General features: G+C 40.5%; 2 long non-coding RNA genes across 5 annotated transcripts; both read right to left on the bottom strand.

The window, feature by feature from the left end:
• Positions 1-1912: 1912 nt before the first annotated feature.
• LOC122784198 lies at positions 1913-8468 on the bottom strand. Its single transcript, XR_006362149.1, has 4 exons — positions 8382-8468; positions 7007-7167; positions 3393-3440; positions 1913-3062 (listed from the first exon to the last, which is right to left on the bottom strand). It is a non-coding gene; the product is annotated as an uncharacterized LOC122784198 (long non-coding RNA).
• Positions 8469-8499: 31 nt separating this feature from the next.
• On the bottom strand, positions 8500-13426 carry LOC122783790. Of its 4 annotated transcripts, XR_006362087.1 has the most exons (6): positions 12861-13025; positions 12455-12519; positions 10103-10447; positions 9806-9893; positions 9359-9436; positions 8500-8531 (listed from the first exon to the last, which is right to left on the bottom strand). It is a non-coding gene; the product is annotated as an uncharacterized LOC122783790 (long non-coding RNA). The 4 variants fall into 4 exon arrangements; XR_006362088.1 differs by lacking the exons at positions 12455-12519; positions 12861-13025 and adding an exon at positions 13032-13426; XR_006362086.1 differs by lacking the exons at positions 12455-12519; positions 12861-13025 and adding an exon at positions 10679-11081.

Here is a 13426-nt window from a genome sequence, read left to right as displayed (position 1 = left end):
GTCCCAGATTAAATCAGACAGATTAATCTCTCGACACGAATTAAATCAGTGTAATCCATGGCTCGTTTGTCTGCACTGCACCGAAGGACAGGTTTGATATTTACATTAATATATGGTGAAAAACAAACGACACAGACAAAACAAATCAGAGGTTATTCGAGTGAAAAAAAATCGATGCTGCTGATGAATAATAACAGTTTGTTATTAATAATCCTGTAGTGATGTGTTCAAGTAAATATACTTACTGTTTCCTATCTTACGATCATGTCCTTATCAATAAATATACATAAAAACTAAGATTTAATCGATCATATTAACAGAAAAGATTATAAACTCACATTAGCCAATTTCTCTGTTAATTAATCAATCAACCGGCTTCCGTTAGCAGAACAGTTTCCCTCCCCAAACGGCCGATATAACTCAACACGTGATTTGCATATTCTAATTAGGTTTGCGCACTAAACGTTTTGTCTTTGCGGACAGTCTGCGCATCTGTTGATAGGCTATTAAGCTTTTTTTTCCCCCACAATCTTTGACGGGTCACATGATAAAGAATACAATGTCCCACTTCAGTGTATTTAGGACACACCGGGGACGTGATTACAGATACGAGACAAACAGGCACAAAATGCCGGCGCACAGTGCGGCAGCAGATTTATTTATTTATCTATTTGGCTCCTGGGGTTCAAGTGTGTTTTTTGCGGGAGGTTTTGGTAACGAATGCAACACATGGGTCTGTGGCGCAGACTGAACCTGTTCCAGCGCATCAATCCGATTTGTGAAAGTGAGAGTGAAGTCAGTGAGGATGTGAGAGGAAAACCACTTCACATCAGCAGAGCATCAAACTCAAACCCAGCGGAATGTGAAGTGAAGCAGCTCTGATGTCTCTCCACAAATCTAATCCTCCATAATCAGCCATTATTCAATTATTGCGCATTTTCAATCGTTCGGACGTAATGTGCGGCACACTTATGGACAGCTGGAGCTATAATTACGCGCCGGAGAGTTTATGGAGATGAGAGAGAGAGGACGCGCGCGATGGAAGCGGAGATATGGGCGACTGTCTTCATCAATGCGACATGTGGTGATGAATAAATAAATAAAGAGGTGGCTCCCGTGGGAACCTTTGGCACCCGTGCGTCAGATTGTCAGTGGTGGTCAGATTTAGTGCAGCACGTTTGTTATCTGAGCTGTGATCAGGAGACGCGCAGGTCACGTAGAGGCTTCTCTGTTGTTCGTGCATGCGCGTCATGTTGCGCTAACACTGAGCAGTGAAAGAGGGATGAAAAAATGAATGACGAATGATACGAAAAATCGAGTATTTTGCTATAAATTGAATTCATTTAAATGATTAAGCATTTATGTTTAGTGTGAAAATAAAACTTAAATGAGGGTACACCTATTCTATTTAGCTATACCAGGGGTTCCAGACTCATTTTAATTTAATATTTGATTTGAAGTGGGCCAGACCAATAAAATAATCTAGAGTCTAATAATGTGATTTATTTTTACTCCTCTAACTATCTTTGTTACTCGTTACTACCAAATAAAATCAGAAGAAGAAGAGTTGGGAATGGTCTGTGTTTCTATAGCACTTGATGAGCTGCTTTACACTATCACACATCTTTCATTCCCATTCACATGCTTCAACATGGGGTTGTGTCTTGCTCAAGGACACATATAGACTAGCAGAGCCAGGAATTGAACGCACAACCTTCCAGCTGAAAGACAACTTGCCCTACCACTGAGCCACCATGGCTCAATCTATAACTCCTCACTTTTTTAATGCATTTACGTCTAAAACTTAAGTACATTTTAAATCAGAAAATGACTTTTGACACTTAAGTACAGTAAGTGTCATATACTTTTAGACTTTTACCAATATTATAAAAAAGTGACTTCAACTTCAAAGTAACTTTCTTGTAACATACTTTTACTCAAGTATCCCTTTTACCTACTTCATACAAGACGGGTGAATGTAACAAGTATCTGTTCATAAAACACCTACATGACTAAAAAGTCCTGTCACATGTCATCAATCAATGAACACAGAAAAAAACACAATAAGTTAAGTTAATTTATGTGGTGGAATCAAAAATTAAACTGTCCACAAACCCTCAAACACACTCAACAGTGTCCAGTATAAAATAATAGATAACATATTGTGGGTCAGTCATATTTATGCAGAATGTCTGAAGCACTTTCATGTGACGCTGCATGTCTGATCTATCTCTCCGCCTTTGTTTGCGGCTGCAGAAATGGCTCCGCTAATCCAGCTAATTGCGTTTCCCAGGGCTCAGGGTTTTTTTAGAAGAGGAGCTGGGTCACCAAACAGCCGTTGATCAAAACATCCTATTAAGGGTATAGAAACAAAAGGCTCTCACGGTCCCAACAATGTGCCACAACAGTTTGCTCTGGGGGCACAATGCATTAATTAGGGCAATAACTTCATGCTATTGCCGTTCTATAGTCTCCATTTCTGTATGAGTGCATCTATTTATGCTCTGAAGTTTGCCGGGGACTCTGACTTGTGTGCGTCACATTTCCCCCTGTTGCATGTGCAGATGTGTTTATTTGGCGTAATGAGAGGGAAAAGACTTTGGGAAATGTGGGAGAGAAAGAGAGAGAGACGGAGAGTCCCCCCTCCCTCCTCCCACTGCACAGCACTAAAACTTTCTTGACAAAATAATATTCTTCCGTGTGGCTACTTGTAACAAGAATTGACATAATTACTTGAGCCCATTTCTTGTCTAATTAGCAAACTTCCAGAGTGGACAGGGACTCGCAGTCAGGGCAGGAGAAGGGAATCGGACAGGCATGGCAGTGGCTACACAAAAAGGGGCCCCTGGTTTCAGCATAATTAGGTGAGACAATGCCTCTGACTGTTTTGAGCCATGGCAGCGACTCAGAACTGGGGCCGAGCAGGCGAGTGGACGCCCTGAGGTTCATCTCCCCGAGACCCTAATAAGCCCCTAATTGTCCTTTTTGGATTCACATGGGCTGCACCAGCAGACACGAAGACAGTCCACTCCTGGTCTCCTGCAGAGACTGTTGCTCTCGTCCTGCAGAAAGACAGAGATGTGAGTTGACTTGCTGAAGGCCCTCACTGTTTGGCCCCTGGAACTCCAGAAAGCTTGAAGGCCCAGTGTAATGTCTTGTGACAGTGTCCCAAAAAGTTGGAGACATGCCAACACGCTGAGAGCAGACACGCAGGAGCAGCTGGGCTTTTTAACAAACAGCCGTGATGTCATTGATTCACAGAACTTAGTGGGACTAAATTTAACTGTCCAGTACAATCATGTACCTGTAATTACAGATTTAATGGTTAGAAACTCGCAATTACGACTGCTTACACACTAAAATTAACAATAACACACAGGATTTAGTCTCACCTATGATCCAGTTGTTTAAAGACGGCTGTCAGGTGTGAAGACATTTGCCTGAAAACATATTAGAAGAAAAGTAGACATGTTAAAGTTAATTTCGATTATACTATTGTGTTATTGGTTCAAACTGTATCACAGTGTACTGTATGTAATTGCCCTATAGTAACACCTGTCCAGGGTCCATCACTGGGAAACATAGTGACAAACAATCATCCACTCTCACACTCACACCTAAGGTCAGTTCACCTCATCCCCAAATCTGCATGTTTTTTGGACTGTGGGAGAAAACCAGAGAAAACTGAGTTCAAACAAACAAACTGTGACATTATAGCATTTAACTTTGCTCAGTGAACACTTGTTTAACTTCTTTTTAATGCAAATATGTCATCATCCAACCACATGACACCAGCTCACCGCCCAAACAACCTGCTGAAGTTGGAACTGAAAATGGTCCTAAAAAGAGAAAAACATCCAGTGAGCGTCAGTTAACCCTGGGTGAAAATGCCTTGTTACGGTCAGGGGTCAGAGGTCAGAGGTTAGGTATCCTGTCTACATCATAAAACAGCCAATGAGTGTATATTGTTCTTCTGTAGCACTGTGCAGTGAGTTTGCTTGAATTCAGGGTCCAAATCTACATGCGCCGCACAGTCGTTTAAACACTCAAACACAAACACATCGATCCATATGTTTGAGGCCACTTGTAACGACAGGTGGTTCTCAAGCGATTCAATATGTGACCACTCCGTCTCTCTAACATCCCCTGCAGCCGAGGCCTCACAGTTCAGAGGGACGTCAGTTTGATGTGCCCTCACTCCTTTAATTAGCTGTCACTTAGTGCAAATGAATCAACTCTTCGCCTAATTAAGCAATGCCACCAGGCAGCTCCCATATACAGGCCATTGTGAGAGCAGCATGAGAAAACCACAGCCAGCAAACTCGCTTTGGATCACGGGTGCAACTTAGCGATTCAGATTCTGACACACTGGGTTCAGGGAGCCTCGTGAGTGTGTGTGTGTGTGTGTGCAATATAAGGGAATTGCAAAGTCTCAACAAAAAAAAACATATTTGCACAGATTCTCTACACAAACACATTGTGTTTGATGTTTCTCATCTTCTGACCGACAAAATATCTTTGAGTTTCCTACAATTTCACGTTTGATTCAGATGTGGGTTTTTATGTCAGTGATGCAAATAGAAATGAACGATTTTTTGTAGATATAAAAGACAAACCAGTGTGCTTACTGGTAGCAAAATGGTTGAAGTGATTAAAAAAATAGTTAGTGCAGTTAAATTGGATGAGTTGAATCATAGTTTGTTTTCACCAAAAAGTACAATTAGTTTTTTGTTTTTGTGCAAGCAGGTTCAGGTTCAGGAGTTATTAGCTAATTTAAAAAATAGAGTGTGATAAGAAGCCTTGTTATAAGTAAAATTGTAAAATTGTCCCTGTTAAACAAAAATAAACTAAACTATTTGAATATGCAGTGCAGTGTGCAAAACTCCCACAGGCTTAAGGTGTTTTGGGGGAAACAAACTTGGTGTCCTCTCTACACGTGGATTATTATTATTCTCTACTTGCCTTTCAGAAGATGGTCTGAGGTGTTTAATTAACCAATTAAGACATAAATAAAACATGTACTGTCTCTCTGTGGACAGCTATTTTTGAATAGTAGCATTCATAAATGCATGTTTTTTTAAATTTAAATTCATAGTTTTCATTGCTTTAAGACGTGTGTGCTTTCCACTCCATTTCCTCCAGAAAGTGATTTTTTCCCCCCCCCATGCAAACCACATATTTCATTTACAATCAGAACACACAACTAATCTCTACAAACATCTGTTCACTTCTCACTCTCCACTCAAGCTGCAGGAGTTCAGACACAGTGTCATTAAATGTCTACACGTTGACTTGTACTTTAGAGTATGAGTATAGTTTATAGTTTTTTTGTTTTTCTTCCATTCATGATGAAACACGTCAAACATCCAGTTTCAAACGAACATATGTTTTTTCAAAACACGGAGGAGTGTCGTGCACTGATGGGCTATTTAACACATGTGAACATGAATATTGATGAACGAAGCAAATCTGTTCGGATGTTACAAAAGGTCAAGTGGCGTACTAAATAAACCATCTGCACCGTGTTGTGGTTTCTCTGTGTGAAGGATTCCCCGTCATGTGACGTGATCAGGTGACCAGGACAGTTCACCATAAATCAATTAAAGACAAGATTGTAGTCAGTGGTTTTTAAAATAATGTTGTGATGAGTCAAAGTTCACCTGCAACAGCCTTTTATTGTGAATTTAGTGCAGAGTGTCTCTCAGTGGGGTGGATTTCTTGGATTGTGTTAATCCAAACAACTTTTTGGAGTTGTTTGGATTAAATTATAGTTTAGGTCCTAAACTATAATTATTAAAGGGTTGTTGTTAAAGAAAAATGCAAAAAATATGGCTTTGTTGCTTCTTAGGGCCTTCAATCTTTTGTAGATTAGATTATCTTCTAACAGATAATATTAATAACTTTGAGATCAGGACATGAACAAAATCTGAGACAGTGCTGCAACCAGGTTCTTGGATTCTGTCTTATTTGACATGGACTGACTCTTTATCACTTTATTTACACATTTAACAGGTTAACTAGTTAAACTGTTTGATTAAACACATGTATTTAAAGCTTATTGTGTATATGATAATATTGATAATGTTTAAATGTCTAAATAATAATAATAATACTAATATGTTGAATCAAGTATAAAATGTACATACAATGAAAAAATTAAAATATTATTGGTGTAGGGAGAAGGGGTGGTGCATAATTTAGATTAAGTCAAGTTTTTTTTTTTGTCATTTCTATTCTCAAAATAAATCATCACCATCAAATATTTGGAGATAAAATAATCCGCTTCAGTGAAAGTCAGCCTCTGTCAAATGTTACACTCAAATAAAAAAATTTTTAACACACAGGTGTCTTTTAATATATATTCATTGAATGTGAGTCTTGCATACAGGTGCATCACTACATGACGGCCTGACAGAACATTATTAAAAATTATTTTTGCTTTTCTAATAAAGTGAATCCAGACTGTTTTTAAACTGAGTGGAATAAAACCAGTTGTGTTCAAATCCTCACTGACCACAGTGTCAACAATGACCACTACATGTTTGTATTATATGTAAAAAAAGAAAGTGCATGTTTCCACTCTCAGAGCTTCGCTTTTTTAAACAGTCTGGTGGACGTGTGTGTGCGTGTGCGTGCGAATGATTTGTGCCATGAAGAACTAATCTCACTGACACGTGAGTGGAGCAGCCATGTTGCCTCCCCCTTCCTCCCTCCTCCTCCTCCTCCTCCCCACCAGCCACTCTGGACCATTTCAGGCAGTAATTGTTATTTAATGGATTAAACATTTATCCTTCCTGTGCAAACCCCCCTGAGGGCCAGATGACAGCATCACCATGTTCACACAGCTAAACATCCCCCCATCACACACACACACACACACACACACACACACACACACACACACACACACACACACACACACACACACACACACACACACACACACACACATACACATCAACGCTCATTTGATGGCTGTGTTTGTGCTTAAAATTCAATTACCCACTTATTGATAGTTCTCTTGGGTGCTAAAGAAGTGGACAGTGTGCGGCTGGAGGTGTGGATGATTTCCCAGGAGGTGTCGGTCTCCTCTGCTCATCTCCAGCTGGATCTATTTCATGGCTTTACTCATCACATGCAGATGGAGCAGCAGCAGCCGTCATACACCTGCACACACCAGCGCACGCACACACACGCATGACAGCATATACACAAACACACACACACACACACACATAGTCATATATAGGTCACTTGTGGGGACCATAGACTTGTATTTGTCTCTTGGATATTTACACTAACTCTTCACTAATATGACATAAAAACACACAAAAGACACAAAAATACTGGCAATCTCTAGTTTGCTTGCAAACATTATTGTAAGATATTAGTGATTTTTAACTGTTTTGATAATAAAAATGAATAAAATGAGATTAAATGTCGCTGAAGTATACAGGGATACTTTTTATTTAATATGTTTTAATAAAAGTGGTGAAGCAAATAATTCTTACTTTCACTTATTAAATAATATATATATAATATATAATGTATATATATATATATATATATATATATATATATTAAAATCAACCCACTCACCATTTACTTTATGAAATACCACATAAAGTTCATTTTAAAAAAAAATCTTCAATGTCTTGTTTAGTCAAACAGATGGTCCACAACTAAAAGATATTATTGTACATTTGATGTTTCATGTGCTTTAGAAAAGCTTATTTAGGTTTACATTATACGTCACATAAAAGCATTTTTTTTCCACTAAAAATAAACTATTTTACTTTCCATAATAAATTTGTGTCAATGACTCTTGAATTCTTGTTTATTTAAAAAAACTTGTTTATTATCACTGATCAATAGGACTTGTCACAGCAGACATTTTGACTGAACAAGATTAAAGCAAGTGTCAATGTTTGCATTTGCCTTCCATGAAAAACAGCCTTTTATTCACTCTCGCTCTCTGCACTTTCTCCAAAACAATCTCACTTTCATTGTTAAAAAAACAAAAACAAAGCATCACTCCACAGAGCCACAGGTAGTGTCCCACAGGTTAGACACGTGTCTCAAAGTCCCCTGAGGCCCCCGGGGGCCCCCCACACAGGAGCATGCAGCCTGCTGCTGGCCTCATTTCCCGCTAATTACAACACTCGTCCCACTGCTGTCCCATGAGACGCCACCACACTGATGACAAACGCCACAGTTTGGAGCTCTGCATCAGTGTGCAGCAGCTGGGGCCGACCCATGGCGGCACGTTAATACCCGGGGGAAGGGGTTGTGTGTGTGTGTGTGTGGGGGTCAAAAGGAGCAACAATGGCATGTGTGTGTCTGATAGAGAGTGTGTGTGTGTGTGTTGTAGTAGTACTAACTTAGGTATATCTGTGTCCAAACTCATGTCATCTTCCACTGCTTTATTCTCCACATGAGGGTCGCTGGAGTCGCTGGTGCCAATCCCAGCTGACATAGGTCCAATCTTGCATAATCCCTCAAATCTGCATGTTTTTGGACTGGGAGGAAACCTGGAGAAAACCCACACACACAGGGAGAATAAGCAAAAATTGAATAAGCTGATTTAATATATAGACATTAATGAAAGGCCTTTTTATCTGGAAACATACTAATACTTGCTCTACCCAGTGACTGTGTGTCACTGTGTGAAAAAAAGGACAATTGTTTGTTTATATTGTGTCTTTTTCATTTACATTCTACATGTTTTAATTCAAATGATTCTCCTTTGAGTATGATGGTGGGATAGGGAGGCATCTGTATGGTAGTGTTTTTTTTTTTTAACCAAAAATGTGAAAATAAAATGGACTCTATTGTGCACAAAAGTGTAATACATGAATTTTCCGGCTTCATTGTCAAATTGTGTCAAAGTGCAGCTCAGATGTCTCTGAGGACATGAGTGGATCGATGAGCTTGGTACATACTGTACTCCTGTCTCTCTCTCTCTCTCTCTCTCTGTGTGTGATTGCACTGAGTGTTCATTAGTACAGGCTGCTGAGCTTTAATGGCCTGCACACTTCTGACAGCCGTAAATCTCCAGACTCCACCCAGGTTTGCTCTGTCCCATCAAAGCGCTGTGAAGAATGAAGTCAGCGTGATGAAAAACACAGTGAGATTTATCTGCTTCCTCCTCCTCCTCCACACACCGAGATGAGCTCATGAGTAGAAAGAAATGACAGGCGAGACCTCGTTGAGACACATCACCCCTGAGTGTGATGGTGCCACTGAATGTGTCTGAGATGCTGATGAGGCCAAAGAAAAGAGCCTCATCTGGACTCTGTTCTACTGACGCAGGTTTGGAGGTCAAAGGCAGAGCAGGGAGGATAAAAGTGAGGTTCACCTGAAAAACGGGGGTTCAGACGAGAGTGTATCAGGAGGCAGACCGGAACAAAGGCCAGCAAAAGGTGATGGGCAGGACCTGTGTGAGAGTGGTACAGTTCAATAACAATATTTATCATGATAGAATTTCAACATCAATATAACAAAGGCTGAGTATGTATATCAAATAATGTTTACATCATTTATTTTAAATGTTTTTAATTGTGAGAGATGTGTTTTCCATCCGTAAAGTTTCACCTAGGGGCAAATAAAATCGACCTTAAATAAATCTAAATACAGTAAATATCTGACATTTTAAAGTGACAGTTATCTCTACATCGACTGAAGTAGAGTTCATCGTGGTGACTTTGTTTAAAAAATGTTAAAAGTTCTTCTTTAAAAATCACATAAAATACAAGCATGTCATGTTAAGTATAGTTCACTTGTGTATGAGTATGAGTACACTCACCGGCCACTTTATTAGGCACAGCATGCATCTAATAAAGTGTGAAGAGTTGGGACCAACAAGGCCTTGTTTCTCGTTTTTGTATCATTATCTGTAAAAACAAAAAACAGATGCGTGTAGATCTAAAAATGCATTCATTTGCTGCTGCTATGTAATTAGCTGAATAAAGTGGCTGGTAAAATGACATATGGCATGAAGATATCAAAGTCTACTTAACGCCACTCTAAAACAATAGCACAGATGACTGGGTTTAATGTTGCTTGCAAGTGTTTTAAATGACATTACATTTGAACCTCGTACCTGTTTTATCATGATAGGTGTCATTTCAGCTTGAACACATTTGTTTTTCACACAAACTGAGACCAGGTACAGACGGTCAGCTGCTCACAGGTGCTGCCTTTGCTTTCCTTGAGCAGAGCAAATTGTTATGAAATCAACATAATCACAGTTATAACAGTAACAGTAAAAACAGTTGGGTGATGTCATGATCATGACCAGTGTGTGAAGCCATTCACTGTGACCTTTTTGTCTTTGCAAGTTCCACATCAGGAAATGTGGGTCAGAGAACAATGCACTCTCTCTGTTGGACTGTAGCAGCTCTGACATTCATCTCTGCACACTCTCACGTCTATCTTTTCATTGGGGCTACATTTTCAAATCAAAACACCACATCGTTAAAATATTAAAAAGAAACACATTAAAGAACACATTTACACATCTACTGGTTTTGTTAAAGTGTGTGATCTTTGTTATTTTGAATGGAATTATTTGAATAAACGACTCTAGTGTGTAAAAACAGTTTCCACCTGGAATGTGTCTGTTGTTTTCAATACTACAGACACATTTCCTGTGTTTTCTGGATGTATTTATATTTACTGTGCTGTTGTAGAGATTTCTGAGGTATTTGAATCACACATCTTGTTCAGGTGATGATGACGTCACGACAGTCAGGTTAAGACCTCGGTGAAAGCATGACGCTCTCGCCGGGTGCGGTGGCGCGCGCCTGTAATCCAAGTTACTGGGAGGCTGAGTCTGGCGGATCGTTTGAGCTCAGGAGTTCTGAGCTCCAGTGGACTATGTCGAGCGGGTGTCCGCACTAAGTTCGGTATCGATATGGTTCCCCTGGGGGAGCCCGGGATCACCAGGTCGTCTAAGGAGGGGTGCACCGACCCAGGCCGGACACGGAGCAGGTCAAAGCCCCCGTGCCGCTCAGTAGTGGGATCGCGCCCGTGAATAGACACTGGAGAGCAGCCTGAGTGAGACAGCGAGACACAGACTTTTTACATCATTATCACCTTCATCTCTCATGCTTTACATTTTTATTCAACTAAACCTACACCACTGTTTCTCAATCCTGGAGACACACTGTCCTTTACCTGATTCAAATGAATGAATCATTACCAGGCTTTTGTTGATGATCATTTGAATCAGGTGTGTTGGAGCAGGGAAACGTGTGGCAGTGTGTCGCTAGGACCAGGACTGAGAAACACTGTACTACACCACACACTAACACAGTACCAACACTGCTCCTTTATGATTTTAAACTGTATGATCGTTCAATAAGTGTAAAACCATAATAATACGCCTGAGGATTATTATGAATGCTGACTGCTCTAATCTTAAATCTAATCAGACACTAACTGCAAATCAACAGTAAAATCTTCTCTCACTGATGAAACAAGTGACACTCCTCATTTGGTATTTTACAGTGTTGTGAATGTAGTTTTTAAGTCACCTTTCATCAACAGCTGACAAAAACGTATCAGCTAAATGTACCACTTCTGCTTTTTCCACCTGCAGAAGAGGAGCTGTGATGAGAGCGGTTGGTGTAGTAGCTGCTGTCCTCCAGGTGGAGGCGCTGTAGGCCTACACAGCTTTGTGTAGGCTGATGTGAACAAAATGAAAGAACACGGTTAACAGCACAACACACAATGTGTGACGTGTAGACGTGATAATGATGTGTGTGTGTGTAAAAAGTCTATGTCTCGCTGTCTCACTCAGGCTGCTCTCCAGTGTCTATTCACGGGCGCGATCCCACTACTGAGCGGCACGGGGGCTTTGACCTGCTCCGTGTCCGGCCTGGGTCGGTGCACCCCTCCTTAGACGACCTGGTGACCCCGGGCTCCCCCAGGGGAACCATATCGATACCGAACTTAGTGCGGACACCCGCTCGACATAGTTCACTGGAGCTCAGAACTCCTGAGCTCAAACGATCCGCCAGACTCAGCCTCCCAGTAACTTGGATTACAGGCGCGCGCCACCGCACCCGGCGTGAACGTCACACTTTCTCAGAGATTTTGATTTTCACTGTGGTGACCTGATCATCACAGAGAACTATGCAGCGACATCTCGTGGCATTATGATGGTCTCTGTTTCAATATAAATGGATATCCAATCCAATGTTCATTTTGGCTCCATTTTCGTCAAAACACCAAATGGTTAAAACATTAGGAAATTAATATGTTTACACATTCAATCCTGTGCAATAGTCTTAGGCCACAACTAGTTTTGTTAAAATGTTTGTTCAATTTTGCGATCTTTTGAGTGGAATTATGTAAACAAACAACACTTTAGTCTGTAAAAGCAGTTTTCAACTGGATGTATATTGAAAAATAATTATAAATGTCATTATAGCAGAGGTCTCAAACTCACCCAACGTATGTGGTCCATCACTGTATATGAAGTTATACCGGGAACTGGCCCTTGACCCCCTCTATCTGTACATTATAAACAGAATATAACACTTAAAATGGTGGTTAGTTATTGTCAGAAACAGTGATCAATATGTTTATTATTATTATAATTATAATAACAATAATAATAATACATTGGGCTATATGTATCATATTTAACATTCAATTCATATGAGCTTGTTTAGTGTTTTTATTACAGCTGCCCATGTTATTTACTAAACGTTTGATTTTCATAAATGTTTTTTATTGTCAACTTGGTAACGTTCATAACTTTACTTTGTAATTCTGTGAAATATCATCATTAATATTGATGTAGTTTTATCATGATGAAATATTGTGATGTAATTTAAGCTCATATCACCCACCTCTCATGTGCAGTTGTTGTTGTTGTTTTCATATGAGGGGCCACTCATGACGAGACTGGACACTCATTGGCCCCCAGGTCATTTGAGTTTGAGATCCCTGCATCATAACATTATTTAAAAAAACTAATCTAATAGTGGCTGAATAGAGAACAATGTGCTCCACATATTTACTGTGCTGTTGTAGAGATTTCTGAGGTATTTGAATCACACATCTTGTTCAGGTGATGATGACGTCACGACAGTCAGGTTAAGACCTCGGTGAAAGCATGGCGCTCTCGCCGGGTGCGGTGGCGCGCGCCTGTAATCCAAGTTACTGGGAGGCTGAGTCTGGCGGATCGTTTGAGCTCAGGAGTTCTGAGCTCCACTGGACTATGTCGAGCGGGTGTCCGCACTAAGTTCGGTATCGATATGGTGCTCCTGGGGGAGCCCGGGGTTACCAGGTCGTCTAAGGAGGGGTGCACCGACCCAGGCCGGACACGGAGCAGGTCAAAGCCCCCGTGCCGCTCAGTAGTGGGATCGCGCCCGTGAATAGACACTGGAGAGCAGCCTGAGTGATACAGCGAGAC

This window comes from Solea senegalensis, linkage group LG17, assembly GCF_019176455.1.
Source record: "Solea senegalensis isolate Sse05_10M linkage group LG17, IFAPA_SoseM_1, whole genome shotgun sequence".
NCBI lineage: Eukaryota > Metazoa > Chordata > Actinopteri > Pleuronectiformes > Soleidae > Solea > Solea senegalensis.
This window is presented reverse-complemented; position numbering and strand designations above follow the sequence as displayed.